Raw genomic sequence first — 12,887 nt, forward strand, 5'->3', positions numbered from 1 at the left:
GATATCCCCGGCCCCAGCCTAGTTCTTCTTCAACAAAGGCGCGGTATGTTTGAGAAGAAAACCGATCCGAACTTAAAAATTTACTCGAATCTCTAACTAAAAAGTAGAGGCTATTTCTGCTCAACAAAAGCCTATCCCCGGGCCATGAATGTAAACTCCAACCCATGTAATTTCTGTTTGAGTCCAGAGCACCACGACGATTATTGTCCTCTAGCTTATGAACAACAACCACCGAACAAGATAATGTTTACTCTATTAATAACTATCCTATTCCTAACGCCCTTTGAGAGAACATCCCAACTTCAGTTGGAGAAATAATCAACAAGTAACACCTCCGTGGTACAATAATCAAAACGTTAGGCAAGCAAACAATTATAACCAAGCTCCACCTAGGCAAGGACAAGGACAAGGACAAGGTCAAGGGAATTATAATAATTATAACAACCAAAGCGCAAAACCACGACAAGGTCAAGCACAAGGTCGAATAATTATAATAATTATAATACCAATAGAGGTATCGTTCTGTTAATAATAATAACTATCACAACCCACCCATAAATAATCAACGAGAGATAGTTCCAAATGCACCACCCGTGACTACTACACCTACACAACCGGATCGTATCGACGCTTTATACAAGTTACCCAACAACTTTTCCGCACAATGACTCAATCAAACCAATAGATTTTACAATCCATAAATCGGGGCATACAACGCTTAGCCCAAGCGAAAGCCCAACCAAAAGGCGTGTTTCCAGGACAAGCGATACCAAACCCTAAAACAGCAAACACAGCCTTTGAGGTAAACGGTAATTCTAGTACGGAAACTACAATCGTAGGTGACCTAAATGCCATCACCACTCTCCGTTCTGGAAGAGTGGTTGATAACAAAGTAACTACGCCTATAGTTACCCCATCAGTACTCCATACACCGATATCGAACTAGATACCGCAATAGAAACCGAGGAGCCTACCACGGTAGAGGTACCAGTTAAATCACAACCAAAGAAACCGAAAAGCCAAGGTTACACAGCAAGTAGAGCCATATGCGAAATATAGAGCAAAACCACCGTTCCCTAAAAATTGGCCATGCTAACCAGGGATACAAACTTTGAGGAAATTAGGAACGTTTTCAAGAATCTAACGATAAACCTTCCTTTTCTCGAAGCTATTAAAAAGCTACCTAACCACGCTAAGTTTCTTAAAGAGTTGTGCACTACTAGGCGTAAGACCAACATACCTAAAGACGCTTTTAACCGAACAGTTCCCAACTTTATCCGAAAAATAATGGAATTGTTAAGTACAAGGACCCCGGTCGCCCCCTCATCAAAATGCACCTTAGGAGATTCCCACACGACGACCGCCTTTATTAGACACGGGGCGAGTGTTAACTTACACCCGTATTACTTGTATAAACAAATAGGTCTACAGAAATGCAACCTACAAAAATAACGTTGCAATTAGCGGACGTGTCAATTAAGTATCTTAAAGGTGTAGTGGAAAACGTGCTTGTTAAGGTTCGTGGATTTCTACTATCCCGCTGATTTTGTTATCCTCGATACGTAAGTCGCTAATGACTCTGTACCCGATCATCTTAGGGCGCCTTTCTTGGCAACCGCCAATGCGCTTTTAAATTGTCGCGATGGAAAGATGTCCTTATCTTTTGGCCATCTTTCTCGTCGAGGTAAATGTTTTAAAATGATGAAACAGTTACCGATTCGCCACGTAGATGGGGAGGTTAGTATGATCGAGAGTTTAGCTCAAGATTATTTTAACAACACGCTTCACGAAAACAATATGTACAAATTCCTTTCTTTTGGAACTTCAGATTTTGTAAATGACTCCTACTTAGAGGAAGTCAACACCATCCCGAGTCCACACCAATTGTAGACCCATCGGTTTGCTCCATATATCGATTCACGAGACTTGCTACCTAAGCAAGTCTTCATTACGCAAGATAAGGACACTTATGAAACATCAACGGACATTCCGGCCCACACCGGTCTTAAACCTCTTCCCCGAGTTAAAATATATTCAACTTGATCCGGATGGTAGTCACCCGATAATTATATCTTCTCTGTTAACTAAGGATGAAGAGACATGTTTAATAAGGGTGATTAGGGAACATTGGTCTGCGATTGGTTGGTCCCTAGCCGACATTAAGGGAATTGACCCTAATGTTTGCACTCATCGTATCCATTTGGAGGATAACGCGAAGACTTCTCGCGAACCTCAGCGTCGCTTGAACCCTGCCATGAAAGAGGTGGTTAGGGAAGAAGTCTTGCGATTACTCGATGCGGGTATTATATACCCAATCTCCGATAGCGAATGGGTAAGTCCCATTCATGTAGTTCCTAAGAAATCGGGAGTTACCATGGTACGTAACGGGAAGGGTGACTATGTTGTCACTCAAGGTCCTATGAAATGGAGAATCTGTATTGATTACTGACGCGTTTAAATGCTATGACACGAAAGGATCACTTTCCCTTACCATTTATAGATCGATGCTAGAACGTCTAGCTGGTCATGCCTTTTATTGTTTTCTGGATGGCTACTCTGGCTATTTTCAGATTATTATTGATATTGATGACCAAGAAAAGACAACCTTCACATGTCCCTTTGGAACATATGCCTATAAACGAATGCCTTTTGGCCTTTGTAATGCCCCCGTACCTTCCAAATGATGTATGCTTCATATATTTAGTGACATGGTAGAGCTTTATGGAAGTGTTCATGGATGATTTTTCTATCTATGGAGACTCCTTTACAGAATGCTTGTCTAACCTCGTCTAAGGTCTTGACACGGTGTGAAGAAAAGAGCCTCGCTTTTAAATTGGGAAAAGTGTCATTTCATGGTCAAAAAGGGCATAAGTATTAGGTCATATTGTATCTAGTGATGGCATCGAAGTAGATAAAGCCAAACTAGATAAGATAGCGACCTACCTAAACCACGGACTGTCCGTGAGATTAGAGCCTTTCTAAGCCATGCGAGGGGTTTATAGGCGTTTCATTAAAGATTTTTCAAAATAGCTAGGCCTTTAACTAACCTGCTTTTGAAGGATGCAGTCTTTGATTTTAATTTTAACTGTAAACAGGCTTTTGAAACCTTAAAAGCCGCCCTAACCACTGCACCTATTATACAGCCTCCTGATTGGTCTAAACCTTTTGAACTCATGTGTGATGCTAGTGACTATGCAGTTGGTGCTAGCTTGGGATAGAAACTAGATAATAAGTCCACTGTTATTTATTATGCTAGTAAAACATTAAACGACGCTCAACGGAATTATACAACTACTGAAAAAGAATTCTTAGCTGTCATTTATGCTTTAGATAAGTTTCATCCTTATTTGGTTGGTTCTAAAACTTTAGTTTACACGGACCATGCAGCCTTTTTTAGGTACCTTCTTGCAAAGAAGGATGCTAAGCGATTAATCCGATGGATTCTTCTCCGCAAGAGTTCACATTAGAAATAAAGGACAAAAAGAGGGTCGAAAACGTAGTTGCCGACCACTTATCTAGACTTACAAATGACGATAGTAGTGATTCTGAGTCCATACCGGACTCTTTTCCGATGAGCATCTGTATGCTATTTTTTCATCACCATGGTATGCGGACATCGTAAATTATTTAGCGGCTGATGTTATGCCTTATAATTGGTCAAGAAATGAACGTAAGAAGTTCTTGGCCGAGTCAAGTTATACTACTTTCGGATGAGCCCTACCTTTTTAAGTATTGTGCGGATCGATTATTCGTCGTTGCATTCCCGATTGGGAATATAATGAAGTTCTATCGTTCTGCCATGACAAAGAGTGTGGTGGCTACTTTAGTGGAATGAAAACAGCCGCTAAAGTTCTTCAATGTGGATTTTATTGGCCTACCCTTTTTAAGGATGCCCAAGTGCATTGCAAAGACGGTATTCGCTTTACAACAACTTGGGCTAATCACGGCCGCAATATGATGCCATTAAATCTAATCTTGATAGTAGAAATTTTTATGTTTGGGGTATTGATTTCATGGGCCCTTTCCCCTTTTCCCACGGTTATATTTATATTCTAGTTGCCGTGGACTACGTGTCTAAATAGATAGAGGCCCTAGCTTGCCGTAGCAATGACCATAAGACCGTTGTATTTTTTATTAAAGAATATATTTTCGTCGGTTTGGCATTCCTAAAGCCATCATTAGTGATGGTGGAACACATTTTGCAACAGAGTTGTTGCATCCCTAGTTAAAAAGTATGGAGTTACACACAAAGTAGCAACTCCTTATCATCCACAAACTAGCGGACAAGTAGAAGTTTCTAATAGGGAAATCAAAAAGATTTTAGAAACAACAAAGAAACCCGATAGGAAAGACCGGTCAAAGCGCCTATCGGATGCCTTATGGGCATATAGAACTGCTTTCAAAACTCCTATAGGTATGTCTCCCTTTAGACTTGTATTTGGGAAACCATGTCATTTGCCCGTTGAATTAGAGCACCGTGGCTCGTGGGCTATAAAAAGCCTTAACTTCAATATTGATGAGGCGGGTGTCAAACGCAGTTACAATTAAATGAGCTTGAAGAAATCCGTGGCGATTCTTACGATCTCGCCAAGGATTATAAAGCCAACATGAAACGCGTGTTCATGATAAGCATATCTTCTTGCGCAAAGAGTTTGTGGTCGGACAAAAGGTTTTGCTTTACAACTCCCGCCTACATATTTTCCCGTGGAAACTAAAACCCGTTGGTCCGCCCCTTTTCTGGTTACTGAAGTCACCCCTTACGGGGCAATTACCTTGGTAAATCCCAAGGATAACAGTACCTTTCAAGTTAACGGTCAACGATTAAAACATTTTCACGAACTTCTGTCCCCTGATATAGAGGAAGTCCTTTTACAGGACCCTATATATGAGGAATGACCCTTGTCATTGGTGTACTTCCTTTCACTTCCATTTAATGGTAAGTGCACCATTAAGGTAACCGGGCCCTCCCTATGGAGTGTGTGGTTGTAAGTACCGGATCCTAAGTCCACGGTTCACATAGTTCACGTTTTCCACTCTTGCATGTTTTCTCGGATTTTTGAGTCATGTTTCTCTATGGTGTGAATTATGTCTTTATTTGCTTATTGTTTTTAGAAAAAATAAAAATAAAAATAATAATAATTGTTTTCATTTTTAGATATAGATATATATCTAAACCCAGAGAACTAGCAATCCAACAAGTCTTGGGAATCTGACTTTAAACGACCCATGTTAAAACAAATTTTGTGTTTAAAAATTTGTTTGGGGGTGGGAAATCAGTCTTTCCATCCGGATTGCTCGAACTTTCTATTTGTGTTGCTTAGGTCCATTAGTATAGTTCATTGGGGTTGACGTCATCTAATTTAGTGTTCATTCGTTCGCATAACTTACGTCATGCACGCACTTCGAGGCGTTTTCCACTATCTTATATGTCACCCACGGTCGGAATAGAGTAGTTTATGGATCATTGGATTGGAAATTCTCTCCTGATCATTTCCATATCTCATTCATTCAAAAAATCGGACCGATAACGGCCGGAAATTTAGTTTGAAGTTGCGCTAAAAAAAATCGATTTAAAGTCGAAAAATCGAATGGGCTTGGGCCCAACTCACCTACAAGACTCTACAAATACCCCCCATCCTCCAAAACATAATCGCGACTTCATCTTCTCAAACCGCCTTTCACTAATTTAAATTAAACCCTAGCAACCAAAAATAAAAAAATAAATAAAAAAATAAAAATAAAAATAGAATACATCAAAATAGAAAGACCACCCACGCCCTTTGTGAAACACCAACACAATCTCCAACCGTTTCCACCAAGAAAACACCCACCAATTCAAGTCTTCAAACCTACCACCACCGCACCTACCATAACCACCACCGTTGTGTTTAGTTGGTTTTCATCAAACTTGCATCCACCACCATCTACAAACCCCAAATCAGTTCAAACTTCAATGGCGCTACGACGAAGAATGTTGCCGGAGCACGCGTTTGAGGCCGACCACTTCGCACCATATTACGACGCCGATATGATTAGGAGGGGTTGGAACATACTGTGGTATTCGACAGAGGAGTTCTATCACTATGATTTGGTAGAACAGTTTTATAAGAAACGAGAATTGGAGGGAAATAGGATTTTCATTAGGATAGCAGGAACGAGGAGGGAAGTAACGAGACAGTTGTTGGCTGAGCTATTAGGAATCACGCCTGTAACCAACCTAGATACGACCATTCAGGAATCCCAGTATACTGGAGTTCCTGCTTTGATGAAAGATACGGTCATAGAGGGTGAATACAATACGATATCTCATTGCGTTAAGCCCAGAGACGACCACGAGAACCAATCAACCGGCCAGAGCTCGGTGGATTGGTAGGAACGCCCTGAAAGACAAAGTCAACGACATCGGACTTCGTTTTTTGACGTTCTCCGGATTTTGCAAACGAATGAGTGTAATTTCTGCATCCTCGATTTAATTTTGAATGTGATTAGAGGAGTGGGAAAAGAGCATGGCTTCTTCCCGTATTGATCACTAAGATTATGCTCTCATTTAGAGTCGCCGCTAAATCTGCTCCTATTAAGATCAAATTGCATTCTAATGCAAGTATTTATAAGGAATGCATCCAAGAGACTTGGCCGTTGTCTGCAGAGAATGAAGTTGAGTCGGATAATGAAGGGGAAGATATGACATGGTTGGTAGAGGATAATTTCGATAGTCATACTTCTAATTTAGAACGAATGATAATGCTGCAAACTGGTTTGCGATGCGGTTATCGTATCTGTGAAGATATCCGACATAGACAAATTGTACTTCAAAATAAGCAAACGAACTTTCAGACGAGAGTTGAAATGCTCGAAAGGGGTCAGGAAGATATCTTGTCTAACTTGGAGATTATCCACCAGAATCACCAAGCCCAAGATCAAAGATACTCAAGACTGAGATGGAAGCACAGCGCTTGTTCAGGATAGAGATGCTACGACGCATGCCACTCGTGGATGAGTCTGTCTCAGCTGAGTCTGAGAGGCATGAGCGTCGTCGCCGCAGGCCAAATGGCTCAAGCCATTCTTCACCACAGAACCAGTCTCCATCTCAGGGACCATCTTCTTCACACGCCTAGGTGTTCACCATCACCAGTTCCTGTGTCTGTTATTTTTATTGTTTTGTTAGTGGAATTTTATTTCAGTAGTTAGATTTAAATATTAAGTTGTTTGTTTTAGATTGCTTGGATTTCATATTATTTTAATATAATTTATTTTGATCATCTTTCGTAAGGTTGTCTTGGAGTAAAAGTTGAAAATTAGGCCGATATCGGCATCGCATATCTTTTTTTTTTTTTTTTTTTTTAGTGGTAGCATGATATGTAGGAGAGTTTAGAAGTTACTATTCTAAACCAAGTTTAAAAAGATACCAGGGTTGTTAGGAAATCAAAACTATGGTTAGTTTCCGTTTTCGGGTTTGGTAGTTTTCTATTTCCTAAATTGCCTTAAAACAATTTGGCAACTTGCCGATTCATTTTGGAAACCCGAAACCTATTTAAACTTCCATCATTCTACACTCACAACCCACACTACACCCCACAATCATCTCTCACCTTTCACTCCAAGCTTTTTCTTCTTGTTTTTCTTGTAAACTTCGGTTTACTTACGAAGCGCCCGCACCCTATATAATCGCCATAAATTTTTTTTTTTGCCCAGCGCGCTTCAAGCAGAGCGCTGACTTCGCCTCTACAACACTGTAAAATCGAAAAATCTCATGAAGCCAGCCTCAAAGCAGAGAAGCGACCACGCAAAACATCAGAATTCCAAAACCTACGAGCGACTTCAAACTCCTCTATACGAGTCGCTACGCCCCCTCCCCCGTAAGCAATGTGAAATTCCGATTTTCTGAGGTTTCTTCCAGGTTTTCGCAGCTGTTCTACAGGGTAGTTTTGAGATGACACCTCCTATAGTGATTCCTGAACAGTTATTTGAAGACTTGATGGGAACCGATACCTATGGAGCATCGTTCCGCTAGCGGATCGTGCAGTTAGGATGGCGGCATCTTCTGGTGAGTGATGACGATACTTTTTCACCTAAGCTAACTGAATTCTTCTATAATAATATTACTTTTTTTTGTACCCAAGAAGGAGAACAAAAATTTTCCCTTGCTATTGATGGCACGACTATGGAATTCAGTAAGCAATTGATAGCTTTGGTTTTAGGGTTGCCATTACCTGACCCTATGCACACGTGGGGATATATGACAGATAACTCATACCTATATGAATATGCCTATTTCCATGAGTATTATGGGGGAGGGGTGTTTCGTATCATGGACCAAGACCAATATAACATCGCCCTGAGTAGCCTATCGCTGAATGTAGGCACAACCATGTTGTTCATCATGATGAACATTCTAGGAGAACGGCAATTTACTTCTGCCAATAATACCGCTGGTGACGTTTTCCTTGCTTTAGCTGAGGGACGTCGTCGGTATGACATTCCCCGAGTTTTAGTTGCTACTTTGAAGCGAGGCCATACCTTGAGGCATAAGTACCTTCTTATGCCTGTCTTGGTTTGCTGTATTATGCACGGTTGCCTACCCATATTCTGTACACAGTACACAGATTGGGAAAGGTTTGAAATCATGAGACCCACCAATCGTGTGGTAAGATCATTCCGAGCCATGACTTGGCCGGGATGGCAGGTGCAACCACATTTGGTTGCCCCCCCACCCCATCGCACCAAGTAACACTAGAGAGGTTAGCACTAGTTGATGATACCGCGGACCGGAGGCGCGGCAAGTTGTTATGGCATGGCGGGGATGCGAAAGAACCTCATATAGAAGAGGAGGATGACGAGTAAATGCTGGGGTGCAGGTAAGTCTTTAGTTAAGTTAGTGTCTGCTTATGTCCCAAGCAATTTCATTCTGTTAACCCCATAATGGGTGGAACTCTTATAGAGTTGCGTCAGTTTTTTTTATATTACTATATTTGTATGTTTTAACCTTGTTTTGCAGATGTTCCTGAATATCAGGCGCTTCAATGGTATTTTTCCTACCCTCTTTATTTAAATGCTTTGAGGACAAACCATGCTTCTTGTTTGGGGGGCATAGAAACACGTGTAATTAAGACATCTGTTAGGATATAGATATGTATAATATGCACTTGTTTTCTAGTTAAAATTTCAAAAATTCAAAAATATAAATAAAAAAGTATGCTATACATTTAGGAATATTGGTATTGTTTTCTTTCTCTATGCTCTTAACAATTTAGAAGTCTCACATAGCTTTTGCATTAGAATAATTGTTAGAAACTTAGGTTAATATGTAGGTAATAATCTTTGCATCTATCTATAAATATATTACATGAGTATCTATGATTGTTAGCAGTAAGTTTCTGAAATCTAGGCTAGAGTACTTATTCTACAAATCCTGTGAGAATATAGCCTAAAGCCTTATATGAGCGAAACATTTGAGAAATGACACAAGGGAGAAGTAAAATCCGGATAGAGATATCACACGTCCACTTGCTTGATCACTATGCCATATCCTAAGCGAGAATTTAGGCCCTCTTTGGATCGATATAGCCAGAAATTCAAACCTATGAATTATTTTCCGCTAGTCGCCCCTCTGAGCCTTTCTTTAGCCTTCCATAAACCACAATTCCTTTACCCTGTTACAAAAACAAAAACAAAATAAAAAAAAAAAAATAAATCAACCTACCCAATTTAGAATAAGTCTGAGAATAGAATGAGTGAAGAAAGAAGAAGAGAAAAACCTGTGTAAACAAAAATTAGTTAGTTGCTTCAGAAAAAGAAAAGAAGTTTCCATCCAAAGAAAAAAAAAAAAAAAATATATATATATATATATATATATATATATATATATATATATATATATATATATATATATTTATAGAAATAAATAAAACTCCAAAAATAGAATAAAAGGGAGTCAAAAGCCAAAGAAAAGAAAAAAGAAAAATATGGCTAAGGATGGAAACAAAGTATAGAAGCAAAAGGAAATAACAAGGTTTTCTCTAAGTTACATAATATGAAGACTCTATTATCTCAGACTTGTCCTTTTGAATATCCATTTCCTTCCTTCTTAAACCATCTCCTAATCCCATAATACCTAATAAAGACCTCTAGCTCAATTAGGAATAGGTTAGTGTGATAGTAAGTGGCGATGTGTTTGATCGACTCCGACTTCCTTGTTGTCATTGAGATTGTAAGGTAAAGTGTGCCCACTGCACACTGGAGCAGCATGAAACTTGAGTGGAAAAATCAGAGTGATTTTTGTCTTGACATTTATGTGAGGACCTACTTAAGGACGCTATTCGAAGTTTTCAGAAACGGACCTGCTATTACATTTCATAGTATTACTCATTGTTATATGTTTATTTTAGATGATTGATTATTATGCATATATTAGCTTAGGGTTCTGACTGGGTTATTCTTATGTATTTGCTAGTGAGATGTATAGATAGTTGAGACATGAAGGAGAAAACAATAGTTTTATTTCTTAGTCGTTGTAGTATAGATGAAGTTTGTGAGTACCTTCATCGGAAAACTCTCACGAGGCTATAACTTCGTCCACTTCGAGGGAATTCCTAGTGGTTTAAGGCCTTGTTGCATATGGTCAATGCAATCGCTTTCAAAGGCGAGAGTAGATAGAACTCCATTTTTTGGTCACTTATGCTAATTTCTCATATTTGCTTGAGGACAAGCAAAATGCTATTTGGGGTGGTTGATAAGAGCCCAAAACTGTAGTTTTAACCCCTTAGCAGTCATACTTTTAGACCAATTATGTGAGTAATAAGTAAGAGTTAATACTGATTACGTGTTTTTATGTATTTCAGGCTTCAAAGTCAATTATGTGCAGGAATGTGCCACTTTGATGAGATAAAGGAGCAATGGTTGGTTACTAAGGAGTTCGGTGATTAAAGGCCAAGATTCAAGAAGACAAAGCCTTTGTAAAGCCTGGTCAAAAGATGAAAAGTCAAAGTCCACGCAAAGTAAACAAGATTAGCACAAAGACAAAGAGAACTTTCGAAGACCATATCTTTGGACTCAGACCTTGGAATTGGGCCTACCTTATGTCAAAACGACCGGCTCGGAAAGAGTTTTCCAATGGACCAAGCCTTGACCCAATCAGAGGAGTAAAAGTGGACGAAAAGTCTGCTGAAGCCAACTGCAGCTGAAGAGGCCTTTTTGGACTGAAAGAATTGAGTTTTGGGCCTGATCCTCTGGCCCAAAACATGACTCCAATCCCATGCACGATTTTTGGATCGGAATGTATAAAAACAAAAGCTTAGCTCTTTGTTAATGGTAGCTAGTTAGACCTAAATTAATATATAGAATTCTAGATCTAGTTTTATTAATTAATTAAGTTTTAGTTCCATTTCAATTCCTGTTTTAGATTAAATCTTTGAATCATTGTTCTTGATTGATTAGATAAATAAAATAGTTAGTTTGTCAATTTCGAATTTGGTCATTTCCATTCTAGATCTAATTTCAATTCTTGTTCTTATTTCATTCCAGCCATTAAATTAGATTCATTATTGTTTAATTAAGTAAATCTTAATTTCTTACATTATGTTTAGTTTAGATTCAATGGGAAATGTTAGTTTGATGACTCAAGGCTAAAACCTCCATTAGAGGGGTTGATGAAGCCTTGATGAAAACTTAGTGGTTAGTATAGAATTGGTTGTAGAATCTATTCCACTCTAGAAGGTCGTGTTTCGCCATGAGAATGGGTGGACGACCTCACATGCTAGTTAGTATCCGGTAGGAATGCCATGAACACTAGGGATTAGAACTCGAAATTCTCGCCGTAAGAACGTGAGAATTGAGATACAACAGTCTACGCTAGGTTGTTAAGTTGGATTCGAGGTGGATTCAATTCCCCTCTAATTTCTTTATCTAGATTCAAACAATCGTATTTCCGTAGCTTTCGTAGATTAACTTTAGTTTATATTTTATCTTGTTATTTATTATATTATTATATCTTGTTATTTAAATTAACGCGTCTTGTTAGCATAACATTTCGTAAAGCTCTCATTAGACTTAAGACTGATTTCTTAGACTTAGAAAACAATCCATGCTAGGGAACTAGGAGTGGAACGAACTTCCTACTCCACTTAGTGCAATTCGCATCGAGAGTAGAAGCTTTGATAATTGAGATTAAAAGTGCAGTTTTAGTTTACTTACGTTTTGAATTCATCGTTCATTTCGTAGGTAAACTATTCATTTTACATTTATCACCACACGTTACACGTACTCCCCTTCTCTCTTTTAGCTTTCCACAATTTAGTTGTTTTGCTATGAATAAAGCCCAGATAGCCTATAATCCCTATATTACAATGGTTGAATTCAATTGGATAAAGACCATAAACTCTCCTATATCAGCTAACCACAAGAATTTTGTTTCGCCTATTGTGCATTTGTCTACAAAAACTTCATTAAGCAACGTTTCGATCCCAGCTCCACTAGGGTGGATCAATATTAATTTTTGGCGCTAAAAGTTCTTTAGGTAATTTAAAACTGGAGATGTTGATGAGATAATACATGATGATATGAAACTATGGAGTACTTGTTGCAAAAAGTTCAGGCATAATGTATGAAACTAGTAGGCGCTAAAACTAGCAACTGAAGTGGCCCGATGCTATTTGGATGTGGCGTTTGAAGGAGACTAACTGCTATTCACCTGGCTAGATATTAGACCTTTAGTGAGTTCAATCTTAGCGTCTGCAAGACAATTAATTATTTTTAAGATCTTGTGTGTTAGATTGTCAATGAATTTATCAATAATGTGACTATTATTAAAAAAAGTGAAAGTAAGAAAGTCGGATTTTAAGAGGGAACCAAGCTAGTTGGCTAACCAGCCTTACCTTACAAGCAGCTAATGA

This window comes from Coptis chinensis, chromosome 8, assembly GCF_015680905.1.
Source record: "Coptis chinensis isolate HL-2020 chromosome 8, ASM1568090v1, whole genome shotgun sequence".
In the NCBI taxonomy this organism is placed as follows: domain Eukaryota; kingdom Viridiplantae; phylum Streptophyta; class Magnoliopsida; order Ranunculales; family Ranunculaceae; genus Coptis; species Coptis chinensis.